The sequence below is a fragment of the Chiloscyllium plagiosum genome, unplaced genomic scaffold (genome assembly GCF_037043375.1).
Source record: "Chiloscyllium plagiosum isolate Xiang-an unplaced genomic scaffold, Cpla_swu_hap1 HiC_scaffold_27, whole genome shotgun sequence".
In the NCBI taxonomy this organism is placed as follows: domain Eukaryota; kingdom Metazoa; phylum Chordata; class Chondrichthyes; order Orectolobiformes; family Hemiscylliidae; genus Chiloscyllium; species Chiloscyllium plagiosum.
This window is the reverse complement of record NW_028270165.1, coordinates 38378485-38385780: the sequence shown is the minus strand read 5'-3', so window position 1 is coordinate 38385780 and position 7296 is coordinate 38378485. Positions and strand designations below refer to the sequence as shown.

The 7296-nt window shown below is 47.2% G+C and overlaps 1 non-coding gene across 1 annotated transcript; it reads left to right on the top strand.

The window, feature by feature from the left end:
• The first annotated feature begins 491 nt into the window (after positions 1 to 491).
• trnaw-cca (transfer RNA tryptophan (anticodon CCA)) lies at positions 492 to 563 on the top strand. Its single transcript has one exon. It is a non-coding gene; the product is annotated as a tRNA-Trp (tRNA).
• The last annotated feature ends 6733 nt before the right edge of the window (positions 564 to 7296 follow it).

Below are 7296 nucleotides of genomic sequence, written 5' to 3'. Positions count from 1 at the left end.
CTCGGGCCTGAAATCCATAGTATCCTCGTCCCTTCCACACACACCAAGTCTTGTTATCACATAGTCTGTCATTACACACTACATATTCTTAGCCACGAACAGTCTCCATTCACCCTCCCACGCAGATCGTTATCAACTCCCTTTCCTGTCCACAGTTCTTCCCTCGCTTTGGGCTCTGTCCTGATCTATCATTTACTGCATCCGCCTTCCTCCCACAATATCTTCTGCATATAAACCAACGTTTTCCCAATCACCATCAGTTCTGTGGAAGGGTCTCCGGCAACTCCTGTTTTTTGTTTCAGATATACAGCATCCACAGTTCTTTAACCTTTTTTATTGAGGTAGAGTTGGAAATTACTTCGAGAGACAGAAGGAGAGGGGGCAGAGACAAAACACACATGAACTGTTGATCTCCGTTGTTACTCATAACGTAAAATCATTGCAGTGCAATCACTTCCCTTAAGCATGAAGAGAGGCCATGGGTAATCCGTGAGTTTGTGGCGCAACGGTAGCGCGTCTGACTCCAGATCAGAAGGTTGCGTGTTCGAATCACGTCATGCTCACTGTCGTCAACTTCTTACATTTCAAATCAAGAAAGGAGAACGTTCACTCCGGATATCTGTTGAGCCAAATCTTCTTCACGGAAATTTTCGATCTCACGTGAAGCTTTGCTGTCTGTTTGATTTGTGAACACTGTGTCAGGGAGGTGGTGTGCCCATTGTCTGGCTAAATGCTCAGCTCCCCCAGTTCATCACCGGATTTAAACACAGCCGTCTCCCTCTGGGCAGCCGCTTCGTTTAGTTGGTTACAGCGAGGTGTGAATTAACGTAATACCGATATTTTTACAACATTATCCAGAGACTCCCAGCTTTATGTTTCAATCTATCAGGAGAGTGATAGCGAGTTCAGATAGAAATGTTTCCCACCAACAGCAAATCCTTTCCTCTCACTGGACACAGTTAAAATTATCTTTATTCAACAGAAGGAGCGGAAACTACAGTCTGACGGCCTCTCTCCACATTAACGGTGAGCCTGAATTTTATAAACGGTGTCAGTAAAATTCAGTGGCGGACACTGATTTGGTTCAATCGATTTTTTTGCCAAGCGTAATTCACCGAGAGGATGCTGCTGTGTGAAACAGCGTGGGGAATTACTGCAGGGCCTCCTGCGCATGGAGCACACCGCAACTGATGTGTTTCACCTTCACCAGTTTATTCCTATCTCGGAGAAGAGAGGTTTGATGATTCGGATCATAGCAGCCAGACAGAGAACAGGAGAAGAGCACTCAGCCCTTCACAAGCTTGTCACCATAGCTGGGTCATCGTGGCCCGTGTGTCAGTATGGGATAGTGAGCTGCATCTTCTGACCGGAAGCACAGCAAATTGGAGTGCTGGTGGGACTATCACACAGGAGAAAACGGCTTCGACCTATCAACTGGATCGGTCCCAATGCGCAACTCCGCTCACCTCAACTGAATAACTGTAAACAAACTACTCAGTGATTCAAAGGAATACTCGGTTTTGAATCTGCATTGTGTCATGTACCTTCGAGAATGATGTAAAAACACCTTCATTGCTGTGATGGAGTATCCTGGTGGGCAGAATATACCCGTTGTCAAATTTCCTACGTTCTGTTGGTCCAACTCCGATTTCACTCAGAATCACGAAATGTGGGACAGCGCAGACTGAGGCTACGCAGCCCACCTTAGCTCTGCTGGTTCAACACAATATGTAAATAAGTGTCTCATTCTGTCGCCTTCTCCCTGTAAATCTGCACATTGTTATATTGAACATGCCCCACCGAACTCCCGTTTGTGTCCATTGAATCTACCTCTTTGTCACTGTCAGACAGCGACTTACTGACCCCACTCCCTGTGCGAAAACGTTCTTCCTAATGTCACTTTTACTTATTTTCCTGATGACTTTAAATCTCTGCCAAATCGTTCTCCATCTTTTCAGGCCTGGGAGCATTTTCACTGCATTATTTCCTCTGTCTAAAACCCTCATGACGTGGAAAACTTCAATCAGACCAGCTTTCAGCCCTCTGTTCTCCAAAGAGAGCTCCCAAATTTTCCAATCTCCCTTCATTGCTGACATTCCTCAGGACGGTACCATTCACGTTAACCTGTTCAGCGCCGTCTGCAATCACTTCACTTCCCCGCTTCCTGAAGTATCACCCTCAGAATTGAGCGTAATACAGGTGGAGGATTCATTCAGACTCGGATTGCGCGGGCGAAAAATCTGCAATACTTGTTCTCACTTTGAACAAGTGTTTCCCTTCGCCGTGTTCACTGCAATGGCAGCTCTGCGCCGTCCCTAATTCAGGCAGTCCGATCTTATTTAATAAAGCGGCTTTTTGAGAAAATTCATCGGCCATTTTTGCATATGCTCGAAGACCCAAAGCTAGATTCTTACCCCAGACTAACGAGCCACCAGCCATGGGTGCAGCCACCTCCGGAAGCAGGTGAGACCTGCTCAGTACGAAATACATTGTGCATTGCTCCCAGAATTGCAAGTAGGGAAGTGTTTCAAGAACATCTGCTTCTCAATCAGTCTCCCTGCTCCCAAGACGCTGCTGTTTGTCCCGTCCCCAGGGACCGGGTTGTCTCCACTGGTGGATAATTGAACCATTTCGTTTCTACATGCAAGCTGTGCTGGTGGAAGGCAGAGCCCATTCACTCTTCTGCTGTCTCACACTATTACGTGAGGCAGGATAAGTCAGTTACAGTCATGCGTAGGAAATGGGCAACTTTGAACTTGTTCCAAAAGTCTTGTTAACGGAGAGATAGAAAGATGCTGTGCTGCCGGGACAGAGAGAAATGGACACTGGAGACTCTTCCCTCAGGTAAATTGATATGAGTGCATTTTTGTGCAGCCTGCTTGGTGTTCAGAATTTGTCTTGACACAGCAATCCTGCAGAAAGTCTTTTATTACATGGCTGTTGGTTTCTTTACTGCAGGAAATGGACTAAAACAGCAAGTCATGTGTTTCAACTTCACCGGTTCATTGCCACCTGAGAGAAGAGGTTTCAAACGAGATCAGGACACACCGACAGAGAACAGGACAAGACAACTCAGAGCTCCACAAGGGTGCCAGCGCAACTGTGTAAATTTGACTTGTGTATCGATGCGATATGTTGAGATCAGATACCCGAAGTTTTGGGAAGCAAATGACATGGCAATGAACAGAACAGAGCGCCGATATCGACATTTAGACACTCAGGAAGTCGTTTGAAAAGCAAGATGCTGAACGAAGTACCATCGCAAAGGAAAGTCGCTCAAGGAGACACTGAACAATAACAGAGGAGGGTTTCGATTCATCAATCTCTGGGTTAGGGGCCCAGCACGCTCCGGCTGCGCCACGCAGCTCCGACGCACTGCGGCGCTTCCCACGGGTCCCTTCAGCCTTTCGTCTGGCGCGTGGCATGCACGTTCGAGACTGATGTCAACCTCTCCACTGCTGTCGTCTTATAGGCTGTTGCGCAGACGTATGGAGGCTGTGTAAATATCAACTCTTTCTAACTTCCCACATTCTGTTGGTCGAACTGTGATTTCACTCTGAATCATGTGCCATAGCGCAGACAGACGCCATGCGGCCCACCTTCGCTCTGCTGGGTCGACACAGTAAGTGAACGTGGGTCTCTATTCGTATCATTCTCTTGCCTTCTCCATGTAATTCTGCACATTGTTACTTTAAACATGACCACCGGATTCCCGTTTGCGTCTAATGAATCTGCCTCTTTGTCAGTGTCAGTTAGGGATTTACTGACCCCAACCACTCCCTGTACGAAAGCGTTCTTCCTAATGTCACTTTTGGTTCTTTTCCTCATGACTTTAAAACTCTGCCGAATCGTTGCCGATCCTTTCAGGGGTGGGAGCATTTTGACTACATTACTTTCTCTGTCTAGACTTCGCATGACTTGGAAAGCTTCAATCGGGCCAGATTTCAAACTTCTGTTCTCCGAAGAGAGCTGTCCCAAATTTCCAATCGACCCTCATCGCTGACATCCCTCAAACACCGCACCACTCACGTCAACCTATTCAACGCTATCTCCAATCATTTCACTTCGCTGCTTTCTGTCCCATTGGTACGCCAGGGAGGACCTTCTTCATTTCCTGAAGAAGGGCTAATGCCCGAAACGTCGATTCTCCTGTTCCCTCGATGCTGCCTGACCTGCTGCGCTTTTCCAGCAACACATTTCCATCTCTGATCTCCAGCATCTGCAGACCTCACTTACTCCAGGGAGCCCAACCTCGTTTAACGAAGGTGCTTTTTGAGAAAATTAAATAGGTACTTTTGCACAAGTCATGAAACGCGGGCTCGTCCGGGATTTGAACCGGGGATCTCTCGCAAATCTGCGTTGACGAAGACCCAAAGCGAGAATCATACCCCTAGACCAACGAAGCACACCGAAGACACACCTGCGCACCCGCTCTCCCTCTTGAACCAGCTGAGGCTTGCTCAGAGTGAAGTATCGTTGACATTGAACAGGCTGGGGCTGTTTTCTCTGGAACGTCGGAGGCTGAAGGGTGACTTTATGGAGGTTTACAAAATTATGAGGGGCATGGATAGGATAAATAGGCAAAGTCTTTTCCCTGGGGTCGGGGAGTCAAGAACTAGAGGGCATAGATTTAGGGTGAGAGGGGAAAGATATAAAATAGACCTAAGGGGCAACTTTTTCACGCAGAGGGTGGTGCGTGTATGGAATGAGCTGCCAGAGAAAGTGGCGGAGGCTGGTACAATTGCAACATTTAAGAGGCGTTTGGATTGATACATGAATAGGAAGGGTCTGGAGTGATATGGGCCGGGTGCTGGCAGGTGGGACTAGATTGGGGTGGGATATCTGGTCGGCATGGACGGGTTGGACCGAAGGGTCTGTTTCCATGCTGTACATCTCTATGACTCTATGAACAGCTGCTTCTCATTCTGTCTCTTTGCTGCTGTTTGCCCGTCCCGAGGAACCGGGCCCTCTCTAATGGCAGAAAATTAAACCGTTTTCTTTCTAAACTTTTCTCTGACACCGGAGTGACCAGTGACAAGCATTGCCCTCCTCAACATAGGGGAAAGAGAACCCCGCAGACCTCCACGAGTGTGTCATCTCAACTGTGCACATTGGGCCAGTGTATCAATGTGAAATATTTACGTCGAAGTTTTTTGGGAAGCAGATGAGAAGGCGAGGTGCACAACAGTGCGCCGTGATACGGGAAAGCTGCTAAAGACGACGTTGAATGAATAGGAGAGAATGGTTTCTCTTTTGGGTTATGGTCCCAACACGCACGCGTTGTGCCATTCTCCCGCATTGCTGGGCAGTTTTTCCAGAGAAGTATTCAGCTTTTCATCTGGCGTGTGGCAGGCACGTTTGAGAATGAGGTCAAAAGATCTTCACTGCTGTCGTGGCATATGCTGTTGTACAGACATATCGTCGATGTGCAAAAATAAACTGTGTCTAAATTCCCACATTCTGTTTTTCAAACTGTGATTTCGCTCAGAATCACTAATTTTCAAAACTCGCAATATTCAAACTTTAACAAAGTGCTCATAGAAATGATTAGTGAACACCTGGAAGAAATTCTTCCAAACTTACCTGGGGAATTTCGCTTTGAGGGGTCTTGAACTTTAAGTGGAAGGAAGGGAAGTTTGCCTCGAGGCTGTTTAATGTGGAGATGTGTTCTCCATGTAAACTGGTCGTAGTTGACCATCCCAGTGCTTCCCGATGCAGGGCTGTCTGGCCCACAGGGAGGTTTACTTGTAGCAACTGGAGTGAGTCCAGAGAGGGAGCAGTTTCTGCAAAGGTGCTCAAATACTTTCTATCTCTCTTTTAGGTATTTTCCTTATGTATACCCTCAGTTTGGCACGTATGCAGTTTGCACCCTGGAAAATGATTGCTTTTTTGCTCATGTTCACAATTAAAAGTGTCGTTTCTCATGGAACTGAGCCGCATTGAAAGGATTGGCATATTGATATATATATATATGTACACGTATTTAGTTTAAGATTAGATTAGATTAGAATAGAATGATGTTTTACTCGAAACACACCTAAGCCTATCTGGCTGCATGAGGGATTTCAGGTTTCTGTGTGCTGGGTATTATGTGATCAGCAGGCATCTGGCAAACTACAGGAACTGCCACCTATGTTATGTTCGTTTAAGTGTCCCGCCAATGATCACTTATTTTGTGATTTTTTTTTGCAGGAAGACGTGCCGAAAGAAATCTGAAAAGAAATGATACATCAACTTCTGACAGAGCCACTTGATTCATTGGGACTTGAATATCAGCAGCCATTTCAATCAAGAAGACATGGTTGCTTTTGTTTTCTTGAAAGATTTTGGACACTGGTGCGGCAGGAAGAATACTGAGACACCGAATAAGGAAGATTCAGTGCGCTGACTGTGAAAAGTGCTTCAAACCATTTACTCAGCTTGGGGGAATCAAAGTCTCATCCCTCACGGTGGGGATAGACTATGTCCCCGTTCTGATTGGAATTTCAAACCCAGACCAACACAAGGAAAGCTCCCCCAATGGGGAAACTGTGGAAATGTGGGGACTGAGGGAAAGGATTCCCTTCCCCATCCCTGCTGGAAATCCACAGACGTATTCACAGCGGGGAAAGGCCATTCGCCTGCTCGTTGTGCAGGAAGGGCTTCAGTCGGATCAGCCATCTGGAGACGCACAAGTGAGTCCACAAGTGAGAGAAGCCATTCACTGCCCCATGTACGGGAGGGGGTTCACTCAATCAGCTGCACTGCTGACCCACCAGTGGGTCCACACCGGAGAGAGGCCGTTCACCTGCTGTCAGTGCCGGGAGGGCTTCACCAGCGCGTTCACGTGCCATCGCAGGGAGATGGAAGGAGCGATGGCCGAGCGCCACTAACAACCCCGTTCTGGGGACTCTCAGGTCCGAATCCCGTCGCGGCAGATGGCAGAATTGGGATTCGGTCAGTAATCTGAACTTCAGAATCTCAGGATGAAACCATTTTCAGAGGGCAAAAACCCATCTGATTCACTCATGTCCTTTTCAGTGATGGAAACTGCCGTTGCGGGAAAGGATTCACTCAGTCGTCCCAGCTGCATGCTTTACCCGGCTGTACAAAGGATCCAGTTACAAAGGTACAACTCAACTGACCAATAATAAAGAAAGTGTGGTGGGGGGAGTGGGGGTGAGTGTGTGCACTTTGAGCTTGAGGTGCTTTTTTTTTAAAAGAAAAGCTACTTTTTATACGCCTTGTGATGTGGAGATCTGAAGCTGTAACAAAGTTGGGTCGCAGTAAAGGTTACCTGAACTTACCGCCAGGCTC